Source organism: Poecilia latipinna, unplaced genomic scaffold (assembly GCF_001443285.1).
Source record: "Poecilia latipinna isolate Pla-1442-1.1 unplaced genomic scaffold, P_latipinna-1.0 Scaffold1625, whole genome shotgun sequence".
NCBI lineage: Eukaryota > Metazoa > Chordata > Actinopteri > Cyprinodontiformes > Poeciliidae > Poecilia > Poecilia latipinna.
In genome coordinates, this window is record NW_015114241.1 from 125786 (window position 1) to 151433 (window position 25648).

The 25648-nt window shown below is 36.9% G+C and overlaps 1 long non-coding RNA gene across 1 annotated transcript in view; it reads right to left on the reverse strand.

The window, feature by feature from the left end:
* The window catches only part of LOC106964108 (uncharacterized), a 99810-nt gene extending 77044 nt beyond the window's left edge, over positions 1 to 22766 (reverse strand). The window contains exons 1-2 of the long non-coding RNA XR_001428327.1: positions 22756 to 22766; positions 16037 to 16095 (exon numbers count right to left, since the gene is read on the reverse strand). This is a non-coding gene — a long non-coding RNA (uncharacterized LOC106964108). The remainder of the gene's footprint in view (positions 1 to 16036; positions 16096 to 22755) is intronic.
* Between the last annotated feature and the right edge of the window lie 2882 nt (positions 22767 to 25648).

Consider the following 25648-nt stretch of genomic DNA (forward strand, 5'->3'; position numbering starts at 1 on the left):
ACTAACTAATAAAGTCTCCTACATTTTGAAAAATGCTGTATTTGGACTTTATGTATGATGCAAACTGATCAACACTGTCAGTGAAGTACAAAATCAAATCAGCCTGCAATCTCCCAGGATAAAAAATTATTTAGCAACTGCAGCTCCCCCCTTTTTCCAGCGTTGATCTCTTAATGTAACCCAAACCTTCAACAGACATTGCTTATATTTGTTTATTTTTTCTGGCCGGTGTTGAGTGTGCAGATGGACAGACAGCTGAGATGTATTTTTGGCTTGATATTGTTAATTAAAGTTCTCAGATCATACTGATTATCTCTGTAAGCTGAAGGGTAATCCTGTATAATAAAAAATTGCACATTTTCCAAGCTAAATTCCCAGCAATTATGATGTCATCAAAGATAATGATTGAATTAGCATTTTATAATTTGTTCATAAACAGGAAAATTAACTGCAGAGTTGGCTTCATTTGGAAGTTCCCAAACTGGACTCATACCTGAGGAGACATGTTTGTTTATCAGGAACCGTTATGCTTCATCCAATTCAATCCATATTTGTGGTCATCAGTTGACGGTATACTGCATTACTCCCAGCTTCTACAGTCTCGACAACAATTCACAGTTCCTCTAAAAAGAATATGAAACTGTGTTAAAATGTCAATATTTAGTTATTAACAGAATCAAGAGAATGATCATAACTTTTTCCACCTTTATTGGGGCACGAATCCTTTAGGTAACAGAATGGTTGCCATGGGAGATTAAATAACTTCTCAAACATGATTAAAAGAATCAAAGCAATAATCCACAATGTGTTTTTGATGAGGGTATAACATTGTAACATGTTATACAGCTGATTTTACATAACACCCTCCTTTAAAAAAAAAAACTTAATTTGCTACGTTTTAGCGCTTTTAATTTGCATATTTTATCAATTTGCTTTCATTTTAAGATAAATCTGCTGATAATAGAGCACATTTTGCAGGGCTGGTTACGGTGTCAGTGTGATGATTCCGAGTTCAAGATACATAATTTGAGTTTATAAATTAGTAGTTGTACTTATTTATTTTGTGTATTTTACAGCCACTGAGAAAACCGTCGTAATTGCTTGGCTTTTATGTCAACCATATGTGGTGTGGGATTCAAGCCAGGCCGACGTAACCATCAGTACAACCAGCAACAACAGGCCGACTCAGCCTCATGATTAATGCTTGAGTCAATGAATTAATTCATTTAATAAATCGGATGATGAATTTCCTGGATTTTGAGAACAATTTTAATTAATAATAGACGAAGGTGGGTCAAGAAGCCTGACCAGTTGAGAACGACTGATCTAAACGGTGACTTTACATTTCAAAACAGTTCAACTTTCGAATACTAAGAGAATCCCTAAAACAGCAATGCACTGGATTTCAATGACTAATGAGGTGAAATCTTTTTGAGGCAAAAAATACAAAGTCTAACTTTGATTATCTTTTTTCTTTCAGGAGAAAAAATGGACATATATATATATATGTGAAATCTCTAGTAATTGGCTAAAAGTATAATCTCAAATAAATAAAATCTGAATAATTTATCTCTAAAGTTACTTTCCTGAAAGACTTGCACTCCAAAACCTAAGCGATTTCCAAAATAACACTGGTTACATGATTACAGAGCTTGAAAATCTAAGAATACTTGCTTCTGCTAAACAATTTAAATATTAAAAATCCATCATGTTGATTACTTCATGTAAACTTTAATTACGGTCATTTTAAACTAGTTTAAGCCTGCAGTAGTTTTGGCAGCCATTTTAAAAATGGCCACTAGGGAGACATTATGCTAATTCCCTGATAGTACAATTGCTAAAAGCACTAATAATTAGCACATGTGTCTGCCAAATTTCAATCTGTGAATAATTAGCCAGTCCTTGTGCCAAGGTTCCCTCTGCTATTTAGAAAATACATTCATGTGTAAGGTACAGTAGCATTTCACTTGAATGTCAAAAGCCAGATTTATTTGATTTTCTTTAAACCAACTGTTTTGAAAATGAACTACCTCATTTTCAGGGGCTGTAACAAAGGCTTTTAACACTAAACAACTGGGGACTTTGGTATGTATTTCATGACATAAAAGTCAACAGCAGTAGCTTTTTGGAATGACATACTCTGCAGATATCTTCCTTGAAGTTGTAAAATTGTTTAGGAGGCTGATTCAAAATAAATGCCTTCCACCTCAACAACAGATGTGCACAGTAGTCTGTGTTGGCTGTTTTCTGATTCACTCAATAATTTTCTTCTTTGCTAATCCCGTCTGGGGTAACAGAGGGGATGCAGCCACTCAAAGCAGTCAGGCTTGGACCGACAGGTCTCCAATCCACCATAGAACAAAAGGAACAAACAAAACAGATAACCATCAATGTCTACACTTATTGCTAATCTCAAATTCACACCACAACTTAAGTAAGCAAACGTGTTTGAATTGTGAGAGGAAGCTGAAGTATCTGGAATACCCATGTATGTATGTGGAGAACATGCAATTTCAGGCTCCGTTTTGCAAAATTAGCATTACATTTGCACTAGATTAGGGTTGGAAAACTGCCTCCAATACATTGAACACAATGAGGCCCCCAATCATTTAGTCACAGTACAGATTCAGAAGAAAAGCTGAAAGGCTATCCCAATAGTGCTTACTCTGAATATGTTCTGGCTTCACAATAAAGCACAGACAGAGATAGACTAAACTGTTCATGCAAACTCAAGTTTTGTAGAGTTGAAACTGCTTCTGTCTATAGAAATGCATAAAGTAAATTTTGGTGACCAGAGTACAAAGTTAAGATTCTAAAAAAGAATGAAGCTTGTTTGGACAAGAGGGGCATTTAAATCAATTCATACAACCGTTATTGTTTTAGTCACAAACAAGCTGTTGAAACAAAGATTAACAGTAGTGGTAGGTGAATCACACCAATAAATCTAAATATATCGATAACGTTTCATTTGTTTTTGAGCTTCCATCACATTTGGTGATTTATGTGTAATGAGACGTTCCATTTTTCTGAAAGGGTCATCGTCAGGTCATTGAGGCTCTGGGGTACCAGGCAACATTCACTATACACTTGATCATCAGACACATCTGATGTCAATCTGTGCTCATCAGGAGATGAACAGTTTTAATCACAGAAGTAGGCCGGTGAGCACATCTGTATGTACGCTGTTCACCTTACTTCAACAACAGCAAGCTCCACGTTTACAAACTGACATCTGAATACCATATTTTCCGCATTATAAGGCGCACCTAAACACCTTCAATTTCCTCAAAAGCCAACAGTGCGCCTTGTAATCTGGTGCGCCTTATATATGGACCAATATTGAGCCACAACAGGTCTCGCAACTACGGTAAGCAGCCACCGACTTCATTTTCGCCCGTAGAAGAAGAAGCGCGAGGTGCATGCTGGGATAGTTGTCAGAACGCTGGTTTGTTAATAAAGTTTGACTGACTTATCTACCTACCGAACGTCTAGAATCAGGTCGTCTGCAGGTCATTTAGCACCACGTTCTCCACGAACATGCTGTGCGCGAACGGAGAAGGGTGACCATCATCCCACCACGCCCCAGTTGCGGAAGGCTCTCCTCGCGACCGCAGTCGGACTGTTTTGTTGACATTCTTTATGTCAACAAAGTGGCTTTAGACATTCATCCGGGGTGCTTCGACTAGGGTTACCAAGGGACCAGCCCCTACATTTAAAGCTGGGGGGAAGAGAGACAGAGACTGCGGCGACAGCGTGTCGGTTCGTCTGTGTTACCCAGAAAGTAGTTGGGCACAATATCGTAACACCGTGAGTGAAACAATGACTGGGGCAGCCTACTATATAAGTTACTCAGGGACCACTTTTGTAGATTACAGAACAAATCGCGTCCCGTAAAGGTTCAATATGGGACGGGTGGCAACCCTAACTGTAGCGTCTATTCTATGCGCCTTATAATGAGATGCGCCTTATAATGCGGTGCGCCTTATAGTGCGGAAAATACGGTACTTTATCCTAGTTGCTACTACTTTTAAATGAAAAGCAGAAATAATGAATCAATGTAGCAATGATTTTCATCATTACATCCGCATATCTGCCAATGGCTTTAGGCTTCTCACATTAACCATCAATGTTTTACAAAGAATCAGAGAAAAACCTGCTGGTATGTAAACCAGAACAAATACTTGAACTCCAGCTTTGGTTGTTAAAATACAAATTTTAAATATATACTTATGTGCGTGCTTTTCAAAAAACACTTGTTTGAGGTAATGGAATAAAAGCCTGTTTTGTTTTTAAAAAGAAAAGAGGGGTAAAATAAAAGAATTTAGCCAAAGTATGTTTTATTTCATCTTGTTCATCATCTTTTCTTGTCATGCTCAAGGTTTTAAGAAGTGCAGACCGGCATCGGAAAACACACCAGTTCCACAGGATTAAAAAAATAAATAAATCTAATCTTTATTTTACGTTTTATACAAAATACAAAATATACAAAATATTACAAAATATTTCCATTCTTCCATTATTTATGTATTGTGAAGTTTAGTTTGACACAGACATTCCTGTGTGTTTTGGGTTCAAATTTGTTCAAACATTGCTGCCATAAAGTTGTGCTTTATGTTGTTTGGTGGATGCACACCTCATTCATTGCTATTTAAGGTGTTCAGAAAAATGCTGGGTTTTACATTAGTTTGTATGGTTTAAGGTTTAATTGTCTGCATTTAATGAGTTTCATTAGAAGATTATGGGAATGAGAGCAAACCCAATATAGGATGCAACAGATAATGCAAAAAGCAAGAGCAACATACAATCATAGATCAGAAAAATAAAGATGATGCTGTAAAAAGGGATACTAAGCATAATAGGGTGCTGCTGAATTGACTAAATATATGGAATGCTGAAATGACGAACAGCCACCTTAGTCCTCTAATCCGTCATTCAGCCATGACAGACCAGTAGCCAATTTTTACTGCAAGACGGGGAGTAGAGAGTGGTGGACAGAGACGGATGAGAGGGTTGGAAGGACACAAATTAAAAGAATTTAGAGACAGGCAAGTGCTGAAACTGAGAAAAAAAAAAGAACTGATATATGGTAGCAGCAGAATAAAGCGTTGATGACTAATAGATGAAGTTAAAGAAAGACTATGGAGAAGGTTAGAGGGATAATGAAATAAACGACCCATGGATGTGCTTCACTTGGACTGTTAAAACTATGATGAACATCTGGTTCTGTTTTGAACAAAGAACTCCTTTTTTTACTTGGCTGAGTGGTTTGTTGCTCAGTGCTATGCTTTTCTTCGCAAATTACAAAATAATTGCTACAGTTTGGCTGTTTTCCAACTATGGTGGGCAGGTTGAGGTTTGGTCAAATATCTTTTATGTATTTCTACTCATACAGCATTTCATCAAGTGCAAAGGACCCCAAAGTGCTTCACACTACTTTCAGCACTCACCCATTCACCCACACATTAACACGCTGATGGTGGAAAGCTACTGGATAGTAGCCACAGCTGCCCTGGGACAGTCTAATAGAGGTGCAGCTGCCATAACTGTGACCAAACTATAACAGAAATGATCAAACTTCATTTGCCCTTATAGAATATGAATTCTGTTTTATGGAAACTTACAGTTTCAGGAAAAGCCTTAAAGTGTTACATGCTCACAGAACCCTCAAATTAAAATACATTCCTGCTGCAATGAACAGACATTTCCACAATGGCGCACAACACCATCAACAAGCATCACTTTAAGATGCATTTGATTTGGTTTGAGTTTGTCTGCAGAGAAATTAGATCCTTTGGTGGTTTGTGCTGCTGGTTGTGATTAGGTACACTTTACTCATACTTATCAGGGTTAACTTCTTTGACTCTGTCATGGTCCTGGTAGTTCTCTCTTTCACTGTGAAACATCCCAACTTAAGATCACCCTGCCAACAATCACTGTTTTTTTTTCCATTAGCACAGCCATCATGTTTGTCTTTGATAATGACTTACTGATGAACAAATAATGTGTCACTAACACAGATTTAATTTCCACCATGGTCAAATTAGTCTGAATATTTAAAAAAGGTGCCAGGCCTTCTTAAAGTTAACTCTATGCAAACATAAAAGGCTTCTGGCAGAAAGCTTGTGGTTTTTGTGTATGTCCTGCCCCACTTAGGAGAGGCAGCAGGCAACTATTTCCCACTGAGAAGTAAATATTCTCTTAGAGATAATATCATAAACATCTTTTTCTATTTTCTATGCCCCTTTCTTCCTCACTCATCCCTTTCTTTCTTCTCACTGGGTAAATATAAATGTAAATATCAATCTCTCTCTTTTACCCTCTTCATGGTTGTAGGTTTACTTGACTCAGTACAAAACTCACCTGCTTATCTATACCAAACAGGCTATGCAGTCTGTAGAGGTGTTTTTTTGTGCGTGCATGTGAGTGTTTTTGTAGATATTGTGGAGTGAGGAATGGATTTGGATAAGAGGGCTTGCCTGAGTCTTGTCTATGCGCACACACACTTTAAACACTACAGATAGTGATATAGTAGCACTGCTCCAGCTTGTAACACCTCACAGAGGGGAGCAGTTTGAAGGAGAAGAGGGAGAGCGATGAAATGTAGCACAAAGTCAGAGTTAAGTGGCTTGTCTTAAAAAGCTTCGGCACTAAACAGATTTTTATCAGAATATTTTGCCAAAATGCTGAAACCTGCAGTGTGTGCAAAGCAAATTCATAGATTACTGAGTGTTAAAAAGAATGGTGCAATATTACACTGAAGTCAGCGTTGCCCCAAAACGGTTATGAACACACACCACTGGTATTAGTATTTAAATACCTACACTCTCAACAAGTCAAATAAATTTACTCATTTATTTGAAAATGTGAAACTTATAAACTGGTAATAATACTGAAATGTTATGTTATGTCCAACAAAACCATGGGAAGCTGACTGAATATTGACATGTTGCACAAGGAGGCTGAACCAAAACAGATTGTTCCTAACGGAGCTGGCTGTTCAGAGTGCTGTATCCAAGCTGATCCATGAAAGTTGAGCAGACATGTGACACAAAAAGGTGCAGAAAGCAACAGGGATAACAGCATCCTTCAGAAGATTAGGAGGTTTTTTTTGTTTCCACAAGATTCACAAGGTGTGGACTACAGCTGGAGTCAGAGTTTTAAGAGCCAACACACACAGACATACCCAGGACACAGGCTGCAGTTGTCAAGTTGCGTCAAACCAATCCTGAGCCACAGGCATGGTCAAAATCCTCTTACCTGGCTGAGGAGGAAAAAGTATTGAACTGATGCTCAGTGGTCTAAAATCCTCTTTTCAGATTGAAGTATTTTTTTTACATTTCATTAGGGAATCAAGGTCCCAATTTCTGGAGGATGAGTGAAGATGAACAAAACCCAAGCAACTTGAGGTCCAGCGTGAATCTTTCCCTATACATAATGTTAATTGGAGCCACGACCTCTGTCCACTGAGTTATGTTCAGGCCCAAAATTAGTGTGGCAGTCTTGCAGAAAATGCTTATAGCACTGCTGTTTATAAAACTGCTGTTGAAAACAACAGTTATCAAACAGCTGAAAAAGAACAAGTAGGACAAGCTTCTACTGAAAATTGCAGACCAGTCTCCAATCTTCCATTCATCAGTAAGTTTGTTGAAAATGTTGTTTAAAAAGTTAAATATCTTCTTAAAAATGGCCAACTACTTTGATGTCTTTCAGTCCAGTTTTTGTGCACACCACAGAACTGAGACTGTCGAAATGGTTAATAACATCCACATAAATAGAGACTACAGAAGAACCACAGTGCTAGTATTATTAGACTTCAGTCTAGCATTTGACAATGTAGATCAGGGTACAAAAGGTCAACAAAGTTGGATGGTTGAATCAACTGAAGAACTGGGTCAGACTTTTTGGAACAGGACTTGACTGATTTGAGTCTTACTAAAATGACAGCGAGTTCTTTGTGTCAATAGATAACCTTTCGTCCAAATTGACAGAAATCCCATTTGGGGTACCCCATGGTTCCATCTTGAGGCCCCTGTTATTTAATGCCTACCTGCTCCCGTTAGTTCAAATTATATCAAATAAGATAAGAACAACTCTGCAATGCAATGTCACTAGATGACTATAAACCAGTTCAAGAGTTGAGTAGGTAGATAGAACAAATCAATATGTAGTTATGCCATAACTGTCTTCAGTTAAATAAAAACAATATTTACGTAATTTTTAAAACCAAAGGATGAGTGATTAAGTCAGCACACAGCTTTGGTTAGTATAGCTAGAAACTTCTGATCGGGACCCATTAGTGTTGTACCAATTGTTCTTTTTGAGCAGAGGTATCATAAATGTTGTTTTCATATAGCATGGACTCAAAAATTCAGCACCATCATTTCCTGTGGAAATTTTGACCCAATACTTTTTTTTGGTCCAGGCTTTGTCCTGGACTCTGAATGCTGCCAAATGGCCTCAGGTTATAAAAGACACACCAAAGCAACTGTCTTGAAATAAGCCATAACCTCTGACCTCACTGTGTTTTTCTCTCTGGTAAGTAATGTATTATTAACCGTCTTGCCATTCAGTACCTAAAAAAAGTTGACTTTCGTTTCAGTGTCTATTCGGTGCTTCATTTTTTTCTGTTGTGTTTTTCCATACGGCACTAAGGCAGTTATCAGCATGCAGCCCCCTGAAATGTGTGAATATTTGAATTATGGCCTAACAAGAGCACATAATCTGATCATTTTTCCTTTTTTTAGAATTTGTTTTTTAAAGAAATGTTTGCCTCCTTGTTTGGGCACAAAAAAAAACTTTCAAGAACAGAGCTTAGAAAATTACAGAGGTTGTGATAAGCTGTTTAAGAAGCTATTTATATTTCATTTCAATCAGACCAAATCCAGTCTAATTAAAAGATTTCATTGTAAACTACTCAACCTTTACGGGGCAACTTCCCATTCCTAATAATCAGGTGAAGTCATTAATGAGTCACTGCTAGCTCTTAATTCCTCTTGCTGCTAAGTCCACTCTCTCTTTTGCATTTTTATTTTGCTCTGAAAAAATGGAGCAATAAAACGATAAGAGAAGTTACCAGGGAGAAAACCTTTAACACTTGGAGTAATTACTTCTCTTTGTGTCTTATTTTTAAATTAATTTTAATTATGGCGTCAGTGTCGCCTGTAAATGTCCACTTTCTGCTAATCTAAAGTAATGTGACTGCTAATGAAGAGAGAATTGAATGTTTGGAGTAAAATGGCCTTTTGGTTTTGAGTTGCTCCCATGCTGGCTTACTTACAAAATGGTCAAGGATACAGCTGGGCACATGCACACACACACGAGCTATATTTGGTAAGTAGCAGCAACACCAGAAGGAAGAAAGGTGGAAAATAAATGTGAACTGTCTTCAGTCACACAACCAGACAGTGGCTGGGTGTTAATTAACATAGCCGGGTAAAATCTCACACCGCAAAGTTTGGCTAAAGTCAGCTGAAACTCATTTCCTTCAAAAGGCATGCATTTATCTGTTAACATGAAAAAAGTATGTCCGCATTGTCTGATTTTACTAATCTCTAAGGGACTGATTTACATTTAAACTTGACAAAAACAACCTCGACTAAAATGGTGAGGACAAAAACAGACAAAAATCATGCAAAGCTTCATTTCTGACAATTTCTAAAATAAAAAATTGACTGAAAACATTGAAATGTGGGTCCTTCTCAGCCTGCAGAATGTCTTTGAACTGATACTGAAGTAGTTTATAGTGGCAGTTCACATCATGATATTTAGTTCAGTTCGAGCTTTGAAGGGGTATTTTTAATCAAAAGCTGGTTGGAGTTGAAGAGATTTCTGATTTTAGCTGCCTTATAGAGTGGTTGACTCACTTTCGTGTCTTCACATACTAAGCTGCTCTTTTTATGACTAACAATCTGTAAAATATGTGAAAATGCTTTGAAAAGGAACAAAATAAAATGTCTATATTAAGGTTCAAAGCTCCAATGGACAGAACACAGTTTAAACTTTTTAAGTTGCTTACAGTTAACACCAACTTTAAATTATAAATCACCAGAAACGGAGCATTACCACAGTGAACCAGACTAAATAAGGCAACAAACAAATCCTACAATTACGAGTTTTCCTGAAAGTCAATTGCAGACTAAAGCTGAAACATTCAGATTTTATTTACCCAATGATGATTTCTCAAATGGTGACGGTGGGTACAAGTGTACTTGGTGCAAAAACTGCATACATACATATGTAGCAGGTTCTGGTAACTGCGTGAGCATGTTGTTACTGAATATGGATGAATCTGACACCAAAACGTCAGAGATGGTCAGAGATGTTGGGCGATGTGCACTGCACATCATCGGGAACCTGAAGAATCTGAATGTCTGATCCGATCTGAATTTTTTGATCGAGAAAATTCTGAGAGTTTGGACAACGTTTTTATTAAAAGTCAGACATGCTGTCTGACTCAGATCAGACATGCTGTTCAAACTCTCCTTTTTATTAATTGTAGCGAGTGAGTGCATATAATAAATAACCTCTATATATATATTACATATAAATATGCCCATTAAAATAAGGCAATTTAGACCTTTTCCCATTTCAGAAGAAATACTGCTCAATAAAAGTGGCAATAAGCCCTTAGGATCTAAATAAAAATCTGACGTGTGTATTTAACTTCATTTAAATTTTATGCCTTACATTGTTAACTTAAGAAAATGCATTTAATCACCTGAAAAATCATTGTTAGAGTTCAACACATCTCTCTCTGTGCAACACAGATTCTTTAATGCATGCTTTTATAAACTGTAGAACTGACTTGTAAATGCTCTGCTTTCCTCTCTTCCTAAGTAGAGCCCATCTCACACACACTTACTTCAAAATGTAGGTGCATTAGTGCTAACGAGAACAGAAACAGTTCATGCTTCACTGAATGTGTTCCCATTCATGTTTCTAGGCCAACAAATGTATTAGATGTTATTCTATTGTTAGGTCATCTAGATCAGCGGTCTGCAACTCAAGTCCTTCAGAGCAGCTGTCCTGAAACTTTTGATGCACTTCTGCTCAAACACACTTGAATCGAAAGGCTGATTTTCCTCCCAGGCATGTCAGCAAGTTTTGAAAAGATCTAGTAATTAACCATTCATTTGATTCAGGTGGGTTGGAGTAAGAGAAGATAAAGTGGCTCCTAACAGATTGGCACACCTTCAGCTTTTCAGCTGTAAAAATCAATATTTAAAAAGGATAATGTTCACAGTTTCATTGTTGTGTTACCACAGTCAGAATCTGGTGTTATGAGTTTAATCTTTGCGCTTGTGCTTGGTTTGTTTACAAATCACCTCAGCAAAAATTTACCAATTATTAGTGATTGTTTTTAATCTCAGCCAAATCAACCTGCCAAATCTGTATTAAAATGCATTTAGTGGCGGTAACGGTCTAAACAGGAAGAGGGGAAAATGATTGGGGCCTCATTTCACCTTGGGCCGGCCCTGCATGACGAGCTACAGCCACTGCACTGCGCATCTCTCTGCTGATGTGTGAGACAAACGGGGAGATTTAATTATGTTGCACTAGAAAGGAGAAGGCTCATCCTGTTTTGTGACTGGTAAGTTTTTAATAAGCATCACAGGGGGGGCTGAGTGGTTCAATTGATAAAGTGTGCACACCGTCAACAGAGACTATAGTCCTCAACTCAAATGTCGTGGGTTTGATTCCCGGCCCTTTATCTCACTTCCTTATTTCCTGTCTAATTACTGTTCAATAATGGCCACTAGAGGCTAAAAATCTTTTTAAAAAATTTAAAACGGGCCACAGAGGCTATTTGTTTTTATAAGGCGGCCTTTACTGAACGAGTATTTCTGATCTCCGTTCTTCATTGTCAGCTGGCTGGCCCTGTAGCGCTCGTTCAAGTGTTTAAAGGTCCACTCTGCAGGCGCATGCTGAGGTCTGCCTGACTGGAGATCAGGAGAGGCAGAGAAGGCATTTGATATGGCGCAGTCTGGTGCATTTGTGGCCCTGCAAAACAAGAACGTGCTGTGTGACTGTGGGGCAGCTTCTCCACGGGTTTAACCACCGGCCCACTAACCCATCGGCCCACTAGGGAAATCTCCGGTAGTCCTGTATGCCAGTCCACCCCCTGGTCAGAGCAGGGATGCATCCAAAAGTAGCAGGATACCAGCACTCAAGGAGCTGCAGACCCTGGCACTAGATCCCGCTAGTCTTGCAAAAGATGTCGCGTGACAATACAAATGTTAGAAGTCGACCTCACAGATTTGCACCATTTCCTTGTTTTGGTCCACACACCTGCAGGGCAACTTTTTCACAAATACATCTCAGGTTGTTGATGTTTTTTGGAGCAAAATTATTAATTTGGTTTAAAATATCATTTATGAATAGTTTTTCACAAATCTTTTATCAGTTGCATCTATACTTTTCATTTCACCTTTTTCCCAACAAATACTCATGTTATGAGTACCCCACATGTATATAGTAATATAGTGGTGCCTAAACAAATTCACAAAGGTTCAGTTCTATATTAACCATTCCTGGCTTTTGTCAGGCAATCTGGCAAAAGATACAGAAGACTTGATGATCATCCTGTCACTCACTGGAGATAACACAAAGTTTAGAAATGTTTAGGTGATACAGGAGAACCAGAATTTAACTAGTTTATGAAAAACCTCATTAAATTACAGAACTATGGTATGAAAAAAAGTCCCTTTGCGCTACATAAAATGTACCACAAACAATATGTAATAAATCCAAAGCCACAGTCATGTGGAAGCATTGTATCATTAAAACAGTGTACACTGAAACACTGACAGCATAAAGTTTACACTTAACACTCATACTGGACTCAAGGTTATTCAGTTAAAAAGATACAGACTGGCTAACTGTTATAGCCAACATATTGACACACAACATTATTTTCATATTTAGATAATTTAAAAAATATTTTAACAAATGAAATTATTTGAGTTGAAAAGCATGTAGGATGTCTTCAGCTCAAAGCAAAATGCTCAAAAAGGAAACAAACTGACATAATCAGCATCAAGTACAAGGCACGTGATTTTAAAAAAAGTTAACTGCAAAATATTAAGACATTTTCAGCACAGCAAGAATGCCACGATGTAAAACACGTTCTGAGTGTGCGCGTAGGCAGATTTCAGAGAAAGAGGGAGAGAAAAAGAGAGAGAGGGAATCTCTTTCGTATCAGTTTCAGAGGAAAAGCTGTGCAGAATCAGACTGCATGCATGACGTGTACACACACACACGCACACACACACACGCACCTTTGGTCTTACTTATGCGCTCATCCCTCTGTTTCCACTTTTTTCAGTCCTCCAGGCCGCCATTTTGTGACTTCTCAGCAGAGAAGAAAAAAAAATCCCAAAATGTCCACCATCCAAAATGAACTCGGTAAAAGAAAACTTCAATCGTACTCCATTTCTGAGAAAAGGAGTGGGGGGAAGGTGTTTAATTCCACCGCATGGTTTTAGTTTAGCAATGTTTCCTCTTGTAATTTTATATGGAATTCAGTTTTGCAGCTTTCTGTCTTGAGGATTTGTGCAGAGATTTGATCAGTTTTCCTCGGCAACTTTATGAGCTTTGAGAAAACTCATTCCTCTTTGAGTGGCTCTGGGCCCATGATAATGTCATCTCACTCTCCTCCCCTTTTCAGAGATTTGTGTGCGATAGAGGCCTCCGTAAGAGACCAAGCGCTAACCTTTACTGCATTGGCTCACACTTAATCCCCTCACCCTGGGGTGACTGGCATACACACACACACACACACACACAGTGCAGAAAGCAGTACAGTGGTACCACGCCCTCCCCACTGGTCGTTTATTGTTGAGTCATCTAAATTCCATGATCTTATTTTAAGATAAAGTATATCACAAATTAATGATATTTTCTCCAATGCAGTGATTTACACTTAATGTATTTTGACTCTTTACTTGCCTTATTTGATGAACTGTTAGGTATAATACTCTAGACTCACTAAATACATGTCTATACAAAGAGAGTTGGGCAAAGTTGAATTTGTTCTCATAATCGGCTGCTGTAAACTGATGTGTTTGTGTTTCAGTTTCTTTATCAAGACATCACAGAAAGAAAAAGCTTAACATAAATCTAAACTCTTCATTTAATCAGCATTAGATGCTGAGTGTTTCCTGGATTAACAGTCTTTCTCTTCTGTCATTTATTCATTAACTCCAGTTGAGGTTTTGCTTTGTTTTCCTAAATATGGATAGTTTTCCTTTAGGGAGCCTTAAACTTTCCCCACAGAAAAGGTCCAGAGGCGCATTTTCATTTTAGCGATGTTACGATTACCAAACAAAATGCTGAAGGCAGTAAACGGTGGAAATAACTTTAAATGAAAAGTACTGACAAAAAGTAATAGTTTTAAATTGATCTGTAAATGAACAACTTTTAACAAAATCCAACATGGATCCTAAGGCGTCGTCATCCACTGATGTTTCCTCTGAGGATTTATAACCCAGGCAGTAGAGTTCCAGCAATAAGCTTTAACCACAATATGACTGAAAATCAAAGATAAAGCAAGGAGGTTAATGATCATCTTCAGAACTTAAAATGGTGTAAATATATTTTCAGTCTGTCCCAATTAAAGCTTTTCATTTAGCAGTTGTTTTTTTTCTGCCTCAGTTTTGAAACAGAATATAAAAGGCATACAGATCCACTGCTATTACATAAATGTTTGGTTCAGTCATTTTAACACCTTGCTCTTTGAGTTCTAGTTAATTATTTTTGCCTCATGTTCTATGAGCAGCAGTGACTGAACTAGCTGGTTTTAAGGGAACCATGGTCAGTAATTTATGACCGACCAGCTATCCTAACACACACAAGCTTAAATTACATTTTTTATTTTTTGCTTAAACCTAAGCAAGTCCTCAGCTAAATATCAAATTTGCCAATCTTACGAAAAATGTTGCCACATTTGTTATGGCAACAATAAAAACTGTTTTATTAATTGAATAAAACTAAATAATTTGTCCTAATTTTATAAATGCAATATGAAGAAAATATTCCAATCTATCTGGTAAATCTAATCCTTTGCTCAGACATTTGTTTACCCTGGTTAAAATAAAAAAACATCATAAGTCTGTTTCAATCACCCATATTTTATATGAAAAAAGCCTAAAATTGTCCAAGAATCATATTTTAAATCTACATATGCTTAACATTTTATTACTATAGTAAAGTACTATTAGTTAATACTGTTAATTATGTATTGATTAACCTTGTTAGTTATATGACTGCCACCAGTTTGCAGTTCTTCTATGTCATGATCAGGCTAATTAAATACAGCTAACACAGACTCACAAGAATGACAAGAAAAAAGAAAATCTGTTTTCACGATGGTAAATTTTCTCCTGATCAACGTTTTGTGTTTTGGATTGTGTGGCAGATCGCAACACACACGCAATAATTCAAATTTTAAAACACAGTTCCATTCAAAGTTACATGGAGTCACTAAATGTACACATTCATTCACACGTGTATTTGTGTCTTGTGTTTCCCCTCAAAAAAAAAAGACATTGTTATCCACGACTTAAAGCTCATACATGAACACACCTCCACTACACAATCACACAGTGTGGCTCTCAAACACACGCTCTGTCCTTGATACCCTCAGTAGGAGGGTGGGCTCTGCAGACAGGGTGCCACGTCCCTTAGTGGAGCTTTGGATTATGGGATAGCAACATGAGGTAGGCAGAGAAGGTGCAGACAATGAAAGAAAAGCGGAGAGGAACGAAAGATTAAAAGAACAGGCAGATTGGGGGAGCAGGGCAGATGCGACAAAAAAAGAATGAAATTCATCAAAGAAAGAGACTGTGATTTAAAGAAAAATCTTTATAGTTAACAGAGAAGCAAAGAAGGAGAAGAGGGAGGAGGGGGGTTGGGTACAAAACGCAGAAGTATGGATGACTATAGAGCAACGGATATGCTAAATGAATGAAAGTGAAGATGAAGTGAGGATGAATATGGAAAAAAGAGGATGAAACCAAATGAGCAAATAAAGACTTACCATGTGCTGTTCCCCACCGTTTCACTCCTTCAGAAGTTCTGCGCTGAAAGTTGGAAAAGCTGCCGAAAAGGTGAGAGAGGAGAGAGGAGAGTCAGAGGTGGCCATTCATTTTTTAAAGGAAAGAACTGAATTAAAACATACTAAACCCAATTAAAGTGAGTGAAACCCAAACCCAAAAACTACAAAATACTCAAACGATACAACCACATATTTACATGTACTGAAGTGATTGTCTTGATTTTTAACATTGGTGTTTATAAGCAGCATGTGGCGAGTCTATTACAGAATATTATAAATTAAATGGATAAAGACGCTAAGAGTCTTTATCATAAAAAGACGAGTCAAAATTTCTGTGTCAAAGACACACACTGCAGTAGACACACAAATGAACATTGTATGCACAATGCAGAAAGCGGTGTGTATACATTTGAGTGAGTGCAGAAACTGACCTTGCATGTGTGCATGTGTTCGTGGCACAGTAACGCTAAATGATAGCCTTCTAGCGCCATCTACTGATGTTAGTGTTATTAAATAGATTCTGAAGGAGAAACTCAACTTCATGCAGCAGCAGGCAGGTTTATTTAAAATGTGGGAAAAACAATTGAAATTATTTTTTTAGTATATTGAAAATGAAATTATTTTCTGTTTACTTTCCCTTTGTTTATTTATTAAAGTTTTACAGTTAAAAAAAACATTTAGGTGATGCATAAAATACATATATCTTTGATAAGGAAGGTAAAACACAAACTTTAATTTTTCCACATAATGTCTTAGATTCGTTGAAATGCTTTTCTACATAAAATTTGCAGAAATTGATTGAGGTCATGTGCAGGAAATGGTTTAAGATGGTGGACTTTGGGTTATAAAAGTTTCTTTATCAGCATGTACTTTATAAAAATATATATTAAATTATATAACAAAATATAAAATATATATTCAGAGAGAGTATATGGAGTATATCTAACACAGGCATAAAATATTTCAGATCTCTGCAACCCAGTTATAAATGATGATACATATGCAAACATCAAAATCTCATTGAGTTCAGCTGTGAAATTCCTCCATCCACACAAAGTTACATGATCACTCAAACACACAAGTGTTTAATAGAGCTTCAGTCTTTGTGTTTTGAGTGATTGAATCTTGGAGGAGATGAGAGCTGAACTCAAGTGCTTGAGGAGTGTTTCAGATCCAGGAGCAAATAATCAGCTCTGTTGGTGGTAGATCTGTATATTGCATGCCCTGTACTTGGAAGTGTTGCGTACAGGCAGAATGACTTATGACGCATTCACATTTCTTCATAACCATGGATATTATTTGAAATACTGCCAGATAAAAACAGGTACTCATCAATTCATAAATGTTTTCAATGAATTCTGAGGGAGTGTGTAAATTTTACCTAATATTAAATTCTAAACGTGTGCGCTTGAACAATGCATTTCTTGCCAAGTCTTTGCTTGATGATTTTAAAACCAATCGTCAGTGGGATTTATTTTTTCTAACATGCTAAATTGATCACTGTAATGCTCGGCTCTCTGCTCGCTCTAAGCAAAAACAATTTCACTGCAGATATCAAAAAACCCAGCCAGAACAATGTTGAAGAGGACCAGGAGGAGAATTCATGTCATATTGATTTTAAAGACTGTCGTGGCTTACTGTGCATTTTGAAATTGATTTTGTTGTGGTTTGATATATTTATATATTGGGTGTTTTCCCTCAGGCTTTAAAAACACCAGTTGTCAAACCACTAATAAAAAACAATCAGGACAAGTCACTATTGCAGAATTACAGGCCAATCTCCAACCCTTCATTCATCAGCAAAAATACTGAGAGCGCCGTTTCAACTGTTAGTTTCTTATCAATGACCAAATGCTTTGACAGTGACTCTGGTTTCCATGCTCGTCACAGTCCTTAGTCTGCCCTCGTCAAAGTGTTCAGTGACATCCACATGAATACAGGCTGTGGAAGAACCAAGGTCCTGGTTCTGTTGGACCTCAGCACAGCCTTTGACACCGTTCATCATTACATATTACTAAAGCGACAGGAGAACTGGGTCAGACTCTCTGATCCAGGGCTCCACTGGTTGGAATCTTGCCTAAAGAACAGGGACTTCTTTGTGTCATTAAGTCACTTCTCATTGAAGCAGACAAAAGTCACGTGCGGGGTTCACCAAGGCTCAATCCTGGGTCCCCTCATACTCGATATCTACATCCTCTCAGTAACTCAGATTATAACAAGTAAGAATAACTATGCAGATGATACACAGCTCTACATTACAATATCACCATGTGACTCAAACTCACCCAAGTACTGAACAAATGAGTAAAACAAATCAATGTATGAACAGAAACAAAACTGTTGTTCACACAGTTTTGTTTCTGTTGAACAGAAGCAAAACTGAAGTTATTATATTTGGACCTAACACATAGTATATACCTTAAAATACTTTTGTTTTTAAATCCCTGAATGGGTTAGCAGACTTCTTTTTTTAATCAGCCTTCTGGACCACTCAGGTCTTCTGGTTTTAGTCTGCTCTGACTAAAACAGAGAACTCTACCAAACAGAGAAGCAGCATTTTATGCTCCACTAATCTGAAACAAACTTGCAGCAAACTGTGAAAATGCTGAAAAACAGTTTCTTTAAATTGAGGATAAAAACCCATTTGCTTAGAGTTCTTTGCTTGTTTTATGTTTGGTTCCTGTATTGTGTTTTTTTTATCATGCAAAGCACTTTTAACTTCCTTGTTGCTGAAGTGTGCCATACAAACAAACTTAAAACTTGACATAAAATCATTCATGGTTTTTGTCCAACCTATTAATAGTTAGTTTTTACCTTTTAAGGCCTCCAGATCTTCCAGCTCTTCTGAGAAGATCTGCTGTTACTACCTACAATTGAAACGAAAACTGATTTTAGAATTTATCAATATACAATATAAATGTGCTGGGTTATGTTTTATTTGTCTTGTGGTTAAAGCTGAATGAGTCTTACAAAACCTTGGTCAGAGCAGCAGAAGCCTTTACTTTAAATGATTGTACTCCTGACTATTTAAACATTTTCCTCTAACTGCATGCAATAATTTGTTAAAACTAAAGTTTACTGAATGCCACAGTACCTCAATTTGTTTGTAAATCTTTTGAGACCTTTGCTTTAACATTGTTACTCTGAGTCTAAGTCCTAAGAAAATTGCTCTATTGTGTATTTTCTGCCTCGCTTCTATATTGAATTTTTATCTTGGTGCGGATTAGAGATAAAGTAAGTGTTATGGGAATTTGTACCACTTTCATTCTACAATCTGAATGTTAAATAGGCTTTTTTTTAAGAAGCTATTAAAACAAGGAGACTTTCCGCATTTGCAGAGACTGAGTGAGAAAGTTGCTGTAACTTGGGTTGTATTCGTATTTAGTGGTTGGAAGGAGGAAGCAGTAATATTCAGCAGGACAGTCAAAAACTAGTACTAGGAACTCTACAATGTCTGCCTACACACTTTTTATCAATCTTAGAAGATGAACAGTACTTTGAGTTAGCAAGATTAAAATATAAATTTCAGATAAATTTCAGATGTCCATCAACAGGTTTTGTACATACTTGTGAAATCACTAGTCGATACCTTATGCTGTCTTAGAGAAACACACATTTATATCTGATACAGATATTCATCTAAGTTTATGTTGGCAACCTGTGGATTGGGAAGGAATCACAGGAAGATCAACCTTAGCTGAATATCCAAATTAAGATTTTCAACCTTAGTTTAGTTCTGTTGTGTGTTTTACCTGTTGTAAAACTGCTGTTTCTCTCCACTGTCTCCCTGTAATTGCCAACCATGGAGAAATGCACTAAATGATTATATTTAAATGACCAAATCTATTCTTTAATTATATAAATCAAGAAATTTGTATAGCACCATCTAAAACAACTCTAGTTCCACAGCACTGTAACAAATTAAAAAACTAAGAAATGTATTTATGTATAACACAAAGAATAAAGGTAAAACAAAACATTAAAATCGGCTATAATAATGTAAAATGAATCACAGGTATCTCAAAAAAGGTCTCAAAAAACAAATAGGTTTTTAGCTTAGATTTAAAGTATGTGGTAGGAAAATGGTAGGGGCAGCACACATGGAAAGGAGTTTGATTTGATGGTTTGCTCCGTTATTTGTTTTTGCTGACTACCATTTACGTGTTCGTAATTTGACTGAATGTGAACATTAATTAAGGTTTTTAGCTTGCTTATGAGCAAAGTTGGACATAACTTCAACTAGTAAATTGTTGGTATGTGTAGAATATCCATAAACATCTGTTATACGTCATACTGCACGTATGTTGGTTCAAGGAACATTTATGACAATGGTCTATATAAGATAAAAATAAAATAGAAAATAAATAATAATCAAGTAAATCATATGTGTAAAACTCAGGTCAAATTGGCCCAGAGTGTAAACACATTTGGCAATTGGAAGTGTCTATTAGGACTGCCCCAATAGCAGCACAGTTATAGCAAATACAAATCCCAGAATGCTCTGCTGGTGCAGCAACATGTCAAACAGGATCCACACCCTGCACTCCTCTGCTAAAATCCATCAGCAAACTTCATGTGACCAATCACTTCAGGTCAAAAAAGGAAAATAAATCCCCCCCAAAAAGGTGGAAAACAAAACAATACAGCTATCTGTTTACAAAGGTAAATGACAGGAGTTGTGAAATGTTTTTCTCATGTGAAACATTGTATATCAAACACTGTATAATTGCTAGATACGTCTTAATCCCTACAAAAAAATTTAACTGTTTTGTTTGATGTTCTTACTATGAAGGTTAAAAAATGAAGTGGAGCTTTTTTTTTTAAAATAATTTAGTTTGTTATTTTTTTTTTCAGTCTTCTACTCCTTGCAAAAGCAACATTTTGTCTTTAAAATCCACCTATGTAGTTCAGCACAGTGATGCTCGTCTTTCCATTCAACACAAGCTCACAGCTGTACCTCTCCTTTTTCCTCAATTCCTGAGAGTAAGGGGAAGAAGATGCTAGAATATAGAAAAAAGCAACAGAAACTTTTCAGAACCCAGCGGTGTAGGTTGAGCACCTTACTCCCACTGCTCTCAGTGCATCAGAACTATGGACAGAGATTCACCAGTGGAGCCCTGTTCTCAGTTCCACTCTGCTACCCAGGTGCAGGGGTACCACTTGTGAGCCAAAATAAAGTTTTGACATGCATACACTTTTATAACCTGGTCTGCTATATCTGCTCTAGTGCATTATGGAAGCAATGCATGAGTTCTAGCTCCTCAGAGAAAATAACGCTCTCTTTTTGTAAAGGTTGTGGGTTGTTTTTATGCATCCGTTTCTCCCCCAGAGCACTGCATGGTTGTGATGACAGAAATTTAATCCCAGTAGTTTTCTGGGTTTGAACAAGGCAGCATGTCCACACATAGTCGACCCTCTCTTGCAAGTCTTTACCCAAGTGGAACCACTGTCAAATAAAACTTTGGTCCAAGAAATAGCAGAAAGGAAAAAAAGCCTCTGGTGGCAAGTTTCTTTTCCTACTGCGAGGGAGCACAATGATTTGCAGTGTTAGGATGATGCTGTAGGCTTATATATTGGTCCTTGATAAAACTGAAAATAAATAAATCAGTCTGGCTCCAGATAGACTAGTCCATCGCTGGTAGGATGTGGACTCCTGTCTGACCAGGCATTATCATTTCATTTTCATTATGTTATATATAAGATATCAGAATGAGAATAAAAAGAAATCATTCCAACTTCTTATTGTGCAGCAAGGCCTGTTAACTCCTTAACTCAGAAAATGTTCCCAACCCTGCATCCCAGATATTACATCAACACTGGATAATACAGCAAGTCACATCCAATGATGCTGTCCAGGGCCACAGAATTGGAGCCAATATGTGGTGACAGGAAAGTCGAGCTGGTAAAGTCCTGCTTGGTGGATGAGAACGGGAACACAGGTCACAAATTGGAGTGGCTGTGTTTCCCTGGATCAGTTTTACACACACTGCAAAATACTCACAAATAAGTGATAATATTGTTGTCGTGATTTTCTAAATAATTGCCATAATCTACCACAATTGATCCATTGTAAAAATGCAATGCATAGTAATTATTTATTCAAAAAAATACCACTCTGTACCTCAGAAGACAAACAAGTAGTGTTATGGTGTGCATGAAATGCAGATATTAGTTACCAAATAAGCGAATGCATAGTTAACCCTTTGGAAGCCTTCAATTGGAAAGAAAGTGTCATGTTGACGGTTAATGGAGAACGACCCACAAACAGAAGTGGCAAGAGCAGCAAATAGATTTTAATATTTACTGAAAAAATGATGAACAAGAACTTACAATAAACAATGGAGTACACAGGGAGCGAGACTAGGGGCAAACAAGGACCAGATACATGGAGTTTATCAGGGTAAACAGAAGAATTCAGCAAGGAGTGAGGCAAATAAATACTGGGAGAGTGAATGTCAAAACAACAGACCGGGACTGATTAGTTAATGGTTTGCAGGTGTGAAGGGAGAGAGCCGAAGGCAGGATGAGAAGACAAGGAGAGAATGACAGAAAGGGGCGGGGAAGAGTAAACCGAGGAACCAGGAATTAAATCTAAAGACAAAAATTAACTCAGTACAAGAAGTAATTAAAGAGAATCTAACTTAAAAATAACTATGAATGACTGAACTACTCTAATGATTGTATATAAGATTTACAAAGACGGGACATGGCACAACAATAATGAAGAAACAGATGAACAGACAGAACAAAAGGGGTGGGAGCAACCAAAGAGGCTAAAACAATGGTACCAATAAAACCAAGGAGAAATGTTATTATAGTAATTACATTAACACTTAATGCTGATGATAACTAATAATAAGAAAAAATAAAAAGACACAAAGAGTATGAAAGAAAAAAACGACCATAGAAAATTTGTGGGAGGAGCTCCTGAGCAGGGCCAAGAAAAGGCTGGAGGCAAAACGTGAAGCAGCACAGTGGAGACACAATAAATGCATCCAGTCGTGACCAAGAGATCACACAGAACCATGGAAAAGTTAGCTTTTACTAAAAATGGTCTTCTCATTTAAAATTCTTTGAGAGAAAAAAAAAAAAAAACAGTCGACCTTTCCTATGTGTATGCCACATTATATACACCCAAGGAGGAAATTAACACAACTAGTAAAGACAACTGGAGGTTGTTGACCATAAAAGAGTAAAGCTGGGTATCGCAATAAAATCTGCCCAACTTCACTGGGACGCTTTCATGACAAACTGTTTCTGGATAATGACTTTCTTTATGGATGAAACAATCTTTTTAAAGCAATTCCTTCTAAGGAAAAGGAATCTGAAATGCAGATTTCTGTCTGTGTCAGTGTCTCTGCTGATATCCCATGAGGTCACATGATAGAGGCATAATGGAGTCATAGAGCATGGATGATTTGCTCCTGATATTCAATATGATTCCCTCTTTTCCCTCGCTCACTGTGTCTGAGCACTGTGTAATGACTCTTGTTAATTTCTCAGGGGAAAAGCCCTAATAAGTGATCATTGACAAAAGGATTTCTATGGAGATGTTCACATTATCTCTACTGAGTCGCCTGACGCGGCCAGTTTGTCTCTCGCTGCATGTCTGTCACTTCGTGATTATAGCGCCACTCATATCGTCTACTGCAGCCTTAGACATTTGTATAAAATTTATTACTGAGTTTTACAACTAGACACTGAAGCTGCAGTACATTTTGGAGAGAAGTTTTGAATATTTGACACAATACAGGCATGACTGTCAACTTTAATAACTTTTTTTCAATCTCCAACAAGTTCAACACTTTTTCTTTGAGTTTTTGTTCTGAAAATTAAAGTGCTGTTTAATATATATATTGATTCCAAAATTATTAAATTGGTCATTTTAATTAAATTTTTAATCAAATATATAGTAAAATAATGCATAAAAATTAAAGTTATTATCTCCACGCATTTTTTTTAGGAAGTATATTATTAAATTATTTAAACTGCTGCTATGTCTAAAGAAAAAATGTACTCTGATGGGTTACCCTGCACAGTAGCTAAGACGCTGACCTGTCATTTTCTCTACAGCATTGAGAGATAAAATAAATGTCTGTTTTACAGTGCATGACCAGAAAGTAAAAACGACTAAAGGGTTTTTTGGGGGGAGAGAGGTTTGGGGGTTTTTATACATACATTTTTTTTTATTTAAGATAGAGATATTAATTGATTAGAGGGTTTATTTATCTCAAAGTACAAACTAAAATTTCGAAACTTCTGGATTTATTGAACTGTAGGATGATTGGCTTTCCATAAATGCTGGGTGATCCAAACAAGATCTTGTGTTCACCAAACAAGGAACAATTGGATAGAAAACTTTACAGTTTTTGTTCATTTTCCTTCACCAAGCATTTTCTGCCTTCATGCATCTGCCATAGAGATGCAATAGAGATGTGAAAACCTTGATATTGGCTTCTGAAAGAATACTTGTCATTTCTAAACTCCCATCAAAACACACTTTTAAATTAGATTTCACTTTGGATTGTTTGTATCCGTTTTCCTTACTATCTACTTTAGTATATTAATGTGAATACAAAAGGTAAATTATTGATTCTTTATGTGACCAGATGCAATAATATAATTCAATTTCTAGCTGAATTCTTAAAATTGTTAAGAATTCCGTAGAATTTAATCTTCAGAATAAATATTTCATGAAACGGTCCTCCGTATTCCTTTAAGTGTGAAATCAGGCTTCCTTACAAAAGCTAAAAATAATATTTTATTGAGTCAGACTGGTATGATTTTAATATATAGGTATCATTTAGCTCATCACTAAGGAAGTATGAATGGATGGGTATAAATTATGGCAAAAAAGTGACATGCACAAAAAATTCAGCTGGAGAAACCTAGATGTGTTTATTACTCCAAGTTGTTCTGTGTTTTTTTCTTACTTTACCACATGAATCCTGCAAAAATAAATCTGAAACTGCAAATAAGCAACCATTGCTTGTTTCCACATGCATGTGGGTTTGTATGCACAGAAAGGCAATACAAATATAATCTGTGCTGACTGGCAAACACCACTGCTTTTTCATTGATGACAGAAAAAACACAAACATGGCTGTCGGTGAACCAGTCTGTCTGAGCCATACAGACTTATATTATTTCTCCCTGACCTTCTATCATTAGCTTGAGGTCTTATGTTGACCCAGTACTCTCAAAGGAAATCACACACATCAAGCCCCACGCAAGATTGTTACGGTTACTATTTAGAGATGGAGTGAATCCATGTTGATAGAGATTTGGGAAGGTGTGGTTTGGGTCATGGGTGAAACTTTGTTATGTGGACATGCATTACTGCCTGTGGTGTTATATACAGATGGTCTGCAGAGACAAATTCTGGCATTTATGAGATAAACGGCAACAAAACATGCCATGTTAGCTAAAAATAATAGCAAATTAAATCCCGTTACTGCTGTCAACAGCCTTACTAAATATATGCATCCATGTATTGAAGCAATTTAATCTGCATACACTACTTGAAAAGACAGCATTGTTTTTAATATATTCTAATTAGGGGTATCTGTTAACCGATTTTCTTAATTTTGGGAG